Source organism: Anarrhichthys ocellatus, unplaced genomic scaffold (genome assembly GCF_004355925.1).
Source record: "Anarrhichthys ocellatus isolate YVR2014 unplaced genomic scaffold, GSC_Weel_1.0 scaffold26, whole genome shotgun sequence".
Classification (NCBI taxonomy): Eukaryota; Metazoa; Chordata; class Actinopteri; order Perciformes; family Anarhichadidae; genus Anarrhichthys; species Anarrhichthys ocellatus.
Window position 1 is genome coordinate 2,721,774 of NW_022280056.1, and position 7,134 is coordinate 2,728,907.

At 47.4% G+C, this 7,134-nt stretch overlaps 1 protein-coding gene across 4 annotated transcripts in view; it reads left to right on the forward strand.

The window, feature by feature from the left end:
* srcin1a (SRC kinase signaling inhibitor 1a) overlaps nt 1-7,134 on the forward strand; it is a 92,930-nt gene that overhangs the window by 25,206 nt on the left and 60,590 nt on the right. The window lies entirely within an intron of this gene.

The following is a 7,134-nucleotide window of genomic DNA, read 5'->3' on the forward strand; positions in this document are numbered from 1 at the left end:
TTTATCCAAATCTTTTAACAGCTGCTGTTTGTCTGCCTCTCAGAGAGCGGTACACGAGGAAACGCTAATAACCAAAAACATTTATTTCTCATGGCTCAGTACAAGAGAGAGCGATGGGAAGCAGCGTGCGAATGTCTTCCCTCGTTTGCTTTGTGCTGTAGCAGAAGCCTTTAGTTAAGTGAGAGGAGAAGCTGTCAGGAATGTCCCACAGTGAGAGCAGAATAAACAGACAGCGCTGTGATTCACTCGCGTTCCTACATTGTTCCCTTTTAAAAGGCTAACATCCCAACATGGCTCCGTTGTCTGTTTTGGATTCCTGGCGGACTGATCACATTTAATGTTAATGCTGCTCTGCAGCGCCGACTCGTCACTGATGGAGAAACTCACCCACACAGCGTCAAACAATGACTGACGCACATTCAACACCAAAGCCTGGAAAACAGAAATACAAAGCGTTTAGAAAGCCGGTCTCATCCCAGCCTCTCAGAGCGGCTGACTCATTGACGCCCGGGCTGACTCGGGTCGTTTGTCACAAGGTGCAGCGGCTCCTGATCACATAATACTGAGATATTGCACCCCAATAACATTGGATTACTGCAGTGTGGGCCACGGTACAGTCAACAACACCTCTGAGAGGTGCTGAGGGAAGGGAGGGTGGATTCAAAAACCTCGATGCTGTCAGGAGTGAAGAGGGATGAAAACAGATTAACGTAAAATACAGAAGAGGGACAAAGTCATCGAGGGAACGGGGAGGCCGGGAACAGGAGAAGTGCGTGCGAGTCCTCGGCTTGTGGTGTATAGCAGAGTTTAAAGGGCCGTTCCCAACAATGAGGGTGTGTGGATAGTCGGGTGTATGTGGGGGAAACCCAGCGAAGGTCGTTCGGGGTCGTTGGTGTTTTGATGTTTTGTGACTTCTTACATCTTTACACATCCTTTGTGAGTGCGTCAGAGAGAATACCCTAAACGATACTCAAGTGTCCTTAAATGAGGCAATCTGGACAGCCCGGGCTATCCATTACTGTTAGCGTCATGATTAGCTCGCAGCCATTTACTCCGCAAATCCGTCCATCCTCTCTCTCTCTCTCTCTCTCTCTCTCGGCTCTCTTAACTCTCTCTCTCTTAACGCTTTCCTCCATTTTGTCAGCGTCTTCGTGTTGTAAGACCGGTTCTTATCGGCTCAGCGTTTTTTCTTCGGGCTTGCTCTTATCTGCGTAGCTCGGCCCCGCGGGAGAGAGAGAGAGATGTCCTGTGTGGTCAAGCCGGGGGTATAATGAGACGGGCGCTTCTTCCTCAGCCAACTTCTCACACAGAGATACCGGCTTTATCCCTCCTCCACCAACTCTGTATCTCTGCGTGGGACCGACTGTTTACGTGAAGTGTCAAAATAAGATCTGGCCCAAAAGGTCACTTGTTTTTGCAGTGTGGACATTACAGTCTCTCTCTCTCTCTCTCTCTCTCTCTCTCTCTCTCTCTCTCCCTGTCTGTCTCATCTCAGGATGGCCCAGTTAAAGTCAGTAGCACCGAGGTTGCTGAAGCGGAATGAGGCAGCGTTAATTAGCTGCAGTGTGGCAGAAACTCAAGGCAGCAGGCTGATCTATTCCTACTTAGCCCATAGCTAGTCAGCATTCACCCTCACCCGCATTTCATCTCCTCTTTGCCTCCTTCGACCAGCTTACCTCATTTTGTCCTCGATATCTGGATTTCAGACCCTGTAACAGCGGCAGTTTGCTCTGAATCCGGGAGGGGTTTGTCTTTAAATTTCATTTAAATAAACTGTAGAGCAGACCAGCAAACGGTACCCGAGTCTACTGGAACGAAGTGTTTCAAGTTGAACTGTGGTGCAGTTTGTGCAAAGTCGGGGAGACAATTTGTACAAAAGGAGGAAAATAATGTGCACAATGATGAAGCGCTCTTATTTTTCAGGTATTTAATTCACTGGATTCAGTTTTTTTCAGGTCATCAGTTGATTTTCCAGAAATTTCACGACTGTCTATCACGATAACAATCATTATCTCAATCAACAACAATCCCAATTATACACAACAGAGGATTTTATTCACTTTGCCCACTCCTACTTGCAAAGATGGGAGATAAAGTCCCATCTGTTGTGAGAGCAGAGAATAACAAGCAAACCCTTTGAGGGTAGTCGAACATGGGTGCTTGTTTTTGTCAGCAACGCTCGCTGGTTCCTGCGACCTGCGACCTGCACTGGACCTGTGTATGCCACCAAAAAGGTATATATTGTTTTCTATTCATGTACACCAGATATGTGATGACGAAAGTATTGGAAAACATGCTATTGATTGAATCAACAGTAAACAAAGCAGAGCAGCGGGATTAGGAGGACAGGTGACATTTGAACTCCTTGTAATAGTCACCACCTTCTGTACCGCTACAATCCTGCAGAAACGGGTGCACAAGCTGTAAATACCCTCCAGCTTTCCGACATCGTGTACTGTATGATGGTGGTACTGTATAGCTTGAGAGGGGCCGGATGCAGGGGTTTGTCTATGCATCCTCCATCCTCTGACAATACAAATGGTACAGCGTCTTCCAGGACAAAACACTCTGAGACAGAGAGGAAATGTAAGAGGAAAAAAGGCGTCAGGAGGCAAGATGGTGGGGAAGAAAAACAATTGGAGGGAGATGGATAGAACCGGAGAGATGCGGGCCTGCGATAAGCGAAGCTGAGACGTAGTGGGCATGGAGGGAAGGCGGGTGGGACAGGAGGAGGGAGAAAGGGAGGTGGAGGGACGGCGGTAAGGGCGGAGAGTTGAATAAACATCAGGATGATTGAACGTGATAGAGAGAGGCGGAGACAGAGCCTGTTTTCCAGATGCCTCGCTCCGAAGATAAAGGGGAAGAAGGAGGCAGCGGTCCTCTCCGGGGAAATGCTCGGAGGAAGCAGAGGAGGAAGTGGGGAATAGGAAGAGGGGGCAAACAGGGGGCAAGTAGAGTTATCCGGTAATACAAGCAGCAAAGAGCCGGACAGGGTGTTTAACAGCTGCAAAGAGACAGACAATATATTGTACCCTTTGTTCCATAACCAATTATGGCCTGTAATGGCCAAATCATTTATTTGCTGATAGAGCATAATTGCACGTCAGAGGGTTTGACTAGTGGTAACTGAGCTAATAAATCTCACATGATTTAATGCAACGCACACAAACAGCCACACGCACTCACAGTGGATCATTTGGTGCAGACAAAAAGAAGGAGTGTGTTATCCTATCTGCTCACCGAATCGCAATTCCCCCTCTACTGGGACATTAAGTAAACCTACAGAGATGCTAATGCAATTAGCGCACGCTTGCTCTGTACACAAATCAGAATAATTAAAAGGTCAAAGAGGACGTAGTGAGTCATTAATATCTCATCTGTATGTATTTGTAGGTGCTAAATTGCTTGGTGGGTAGAGGGTTGTTTTTCAAAGGTAGAGGATACGCCGTTTTGTTTGCTCGTTGTTTACTTGTCCTTGCGAGGCATTTAGCTCACTGCGTTAGCTCAACAACGTGCTCGCTGTGTGTCACTTATCCACAGAGGCACAGACATAGCTTTTGTGCACACCAACACACATACATGTGCATATAGTTAATAGTTAAAAGGGGTGTGTGTGTGTGTGTGTGTGTGTGCTCTGTGGGGAGTAGTAAATCTGCTTGTTCAGCAGTTGTCGAGCCCTATGTGGCCATTGTTAACCTTGCACCGCTCAGCAGGTGCAGCTCTGCATAGGCTAAGATGTCTGTGGGTGACATCCTCTGCTCCTCAGTGTGCTGTACAGAGACAGTGGTGGGTGAGCCTTTTGTCTCTCACACACACACACACTCGGCTAATGACAGATTTAGTTTTTGACGACTGGGGGGGGGGAAAAGCATTGTTCGTCTCTGATAGCGACCTGTCAATCACCATGTAGCCCCGCCCTAAAGCATCCCCTGCTTTATGGTCTGTTTGACTTTAAATGGACCATCATTTACTAAATGAACATCATGCTGTAGTGAAGAAGACTTGAAACTAGAGATTGAGACCATAAACTCATGTTTACAATGTTTACTGAGGTAATAAATCAAGAGAGAAGTAGAGTCATTTTCTCATAGACTTCTATACGACCAGAGGAGTCGCCCCCTGCTGGCCTTTAGAGAGAATGCAAGTTTAAGAGACACTTCACTTTTAGAACCGGAGTTTGCCTGCTTATAACATGTTACGGAGTTTCGCCTGCTTATAACATTAAAATAATGCGCCAACATAGTTCATTAAAAGGACTGCAAGCTAGTCAACATGATGTAAGCGATGCATGACGAAGACAATACATTCAACTTGTTTATCGGGCCTCAATGATCTCTTTTAGTAGCAATGGATTCATTTCATTTGATAGCTTCTGTGTGATCATTGTTGTTTATAGTAATTCCTTTAATAAAAACGAGCTAATTAGTGACTGAAATTTAATATTTTACAGAAGTGATGAGTTTTGTCTTCCCAAAGTTGTAACAGCAGTATGTAGTTTATTGCACTGAACATCAATTTAAATATTTTATGAGCTGTTGCATACATCTGCCATATTGAAATATTTATAGTATGAAAAACACAGAGTCAAATTCCTCGTATGTTTTCACATACTTAAACCATTTAAGCTTCTCACAATCTTCCAATATTGATGACTTGAGCATTACATGTGAATCTAAACACACACTTGCTCCCTCAAAGCAGATTCTACGCTGTCTGGAGGCGGGTCTTCAGCTCGAGGGCTGCGCTGACCTCTCCCTGCGTGCTATGAAGGCCTCTCCGGCGCAGCTCCGGACTGAATCCAACATGTGTTAATTAAACATCATCGATATCTCAGAGGAGCAGAAAGAGAAGCCTTCACCCTCCTACACCTCCTGTTTTCACCGAGGTTGTTGGTCAGTGTTTTTTTTATTTTGAGATTCGCTGAGTGTTGACGTGGACCTCAGCCCAGGCCCACTGGTGTTAATTACCACACCACTCCTCTCGCCTCCCCGGCCTCTGATTGGCTATCTTTATCCGAGCAGAGAAGCACCCTGGGGGAAAGTGTGTATATATATATATATATATATATATATATATACACCGCTTGATGGGCTCTTTTTATTAGAGCGGCTTGAGATACAGAGATTGACAATCTTTACTGTTCCTGTGGGCTACGTGGAGTTAGCTCTGCTGGTATAGATTTCAGAGATGGACGAAATTAAATTTAAAGACTCTTTCTCAGATAACGTTGAGAGAACGAAGGGAGGAGGAGGGGAGGATTATGAGCAGTGGGGGGGGGCAGGCAAGGAGCGGAGATGTGGCCGAGGTGACAGGAGAGGAGGACGAAGTGGCACGTTCCAGTGGAGCGTCGCTAACCTGCGACTCTGGCCGGCTGAAAGGACAGTCGCACACAAACACAGTCCTGCTCAATCCAAGGCCTCCAGCACACAGCCAGCGTACGCGGGTCTGCAGCCAGCGGCCGGCAGAAGGTGGCCAGTCTGCGAGGTGTTTTAAGGCCGCAGCGAGCCATGTTTCCTCCCTGCTTCCCTGCTTGCTTGGCACGACCACTCATACGGACATAATGAGGGAAATGGAGAGAGAGATGCGAGTGAGACAGACAGCCAGGGACACACAATCAGAACGGGAGAAAAGAGACGATGTTCAGAACTGGCAGGCTTACCCCTCTCTCTCTCTCTCTCTCTCTCTCTCTCTCTCTCTCGCTCTCGCTCTCTCTCGCTGTGTGTTTCTTCCCGTACTCCTCCTCTCTCCCACCTCATTCACGATCCTTTTGTCCCTCCCTGCCTTCCCTCTCTTTGATTTGTACACAATATTCCGCCTCAGCCAGTGTCCCAGTGAGTTGGCGACGGCTGGGCATGAATGAGGAGATGGGTGGAGGGATGGAGTGACCTAGACGATAAAAGAGAGTGAGGGATTGAGGTGCTGAGAGGAGCGCGGATGGAGGATGCTGGGAAACCCTCAGGTGGGCGCTTGGAGTGGTCCCCTCTTCCCTTGTTTGTATGTGTTTTTAGCATATTTTAAATCTCCTTTCCCCCCCCTCACTTTGTTTTTAAGGCATCCTTTTAGTTGGTGCATTTGCGTGGATGTTTGTATTTAATCTTGATAACGTGCAGCATTCAGGGACTCTCTGGATGTGTGTGTGAGATTGTGGTTTGTTGTCATGAGAGTCACGTAGCTCTGCTGTCTGCTTCTGCCTGCCTCCTGTATGTTCAAAGGCTGTGGCGCTCGTGGCTCCTCCAGGACTCAAGCTGCTGCTGCTGCCGCCGCCTCATTCGTGACAAGCTTCTTCACAAGCTCTGTCATGGCTTCCCGTGCTCCCTTCGGGACTTTTTAAACCATTTGTAGCCAGTCACTTTTAGTTCACTTGATTTCTATTGTTGCTTCTCCTGCTGCCACGCTGATTCATATTTGCATGTTTGCGAGCGAGAGCAAAAAATATGCTTTGATGCTTCTGAGGCTCATTTGGATTCAATGTTGAGCTTCTCCCGCCGTACGTTGTGTACCGAACACGTCTGTTTCCAAGGAGATGCCAGCATGTCAAAATAAAAGCCCTCAGTCATTCGGTGTTGCTACCCCTGTTTCCAACGATGCATCATTTTCCTTTCCCTGTCCCTCTGCTGTCGGCTCATATTTAGTGACAATGATCTGAGGGAACTAGTTGGATGATGTAAGCAGCACAGCTGGGCCAGCTAGACTGGTTATTCTTCATAATTATACCACTCCAATTACCTCGGTGACAGCGCGCGTGTGTGTGTGTGTGTGTGTGTGTGTTGTCGGAGTGACTACGATGCTCACGGAGCGACAAGGACACTGACAAGCGACTGGGATTTCCCTCGCTAGATGTTCCTTCATGATAACCTCGGACGAAGAGGACTGTAGTGAGATGCCGACACACCCGTCTACACACCCCGACACAGCGCTATGACAGTAATGGGTGTGTGTGTGTGTACGGGTGCTTTTGTGTGTTCCTGTGTGTTTGAGGTCTTATTAGCCCGCAGGGTTTGAGTCAATAGAGGCCAACACCTCGCCTCGCCTCTTCTGTCTCTCGCTTTCACAGCACTGAATCGCAAATTAGGACGTGCTATGTGTATGTGTGTGTGTGTGTGTGTGTGTGTGTGTGTGTGTGTGTGTGTGTGT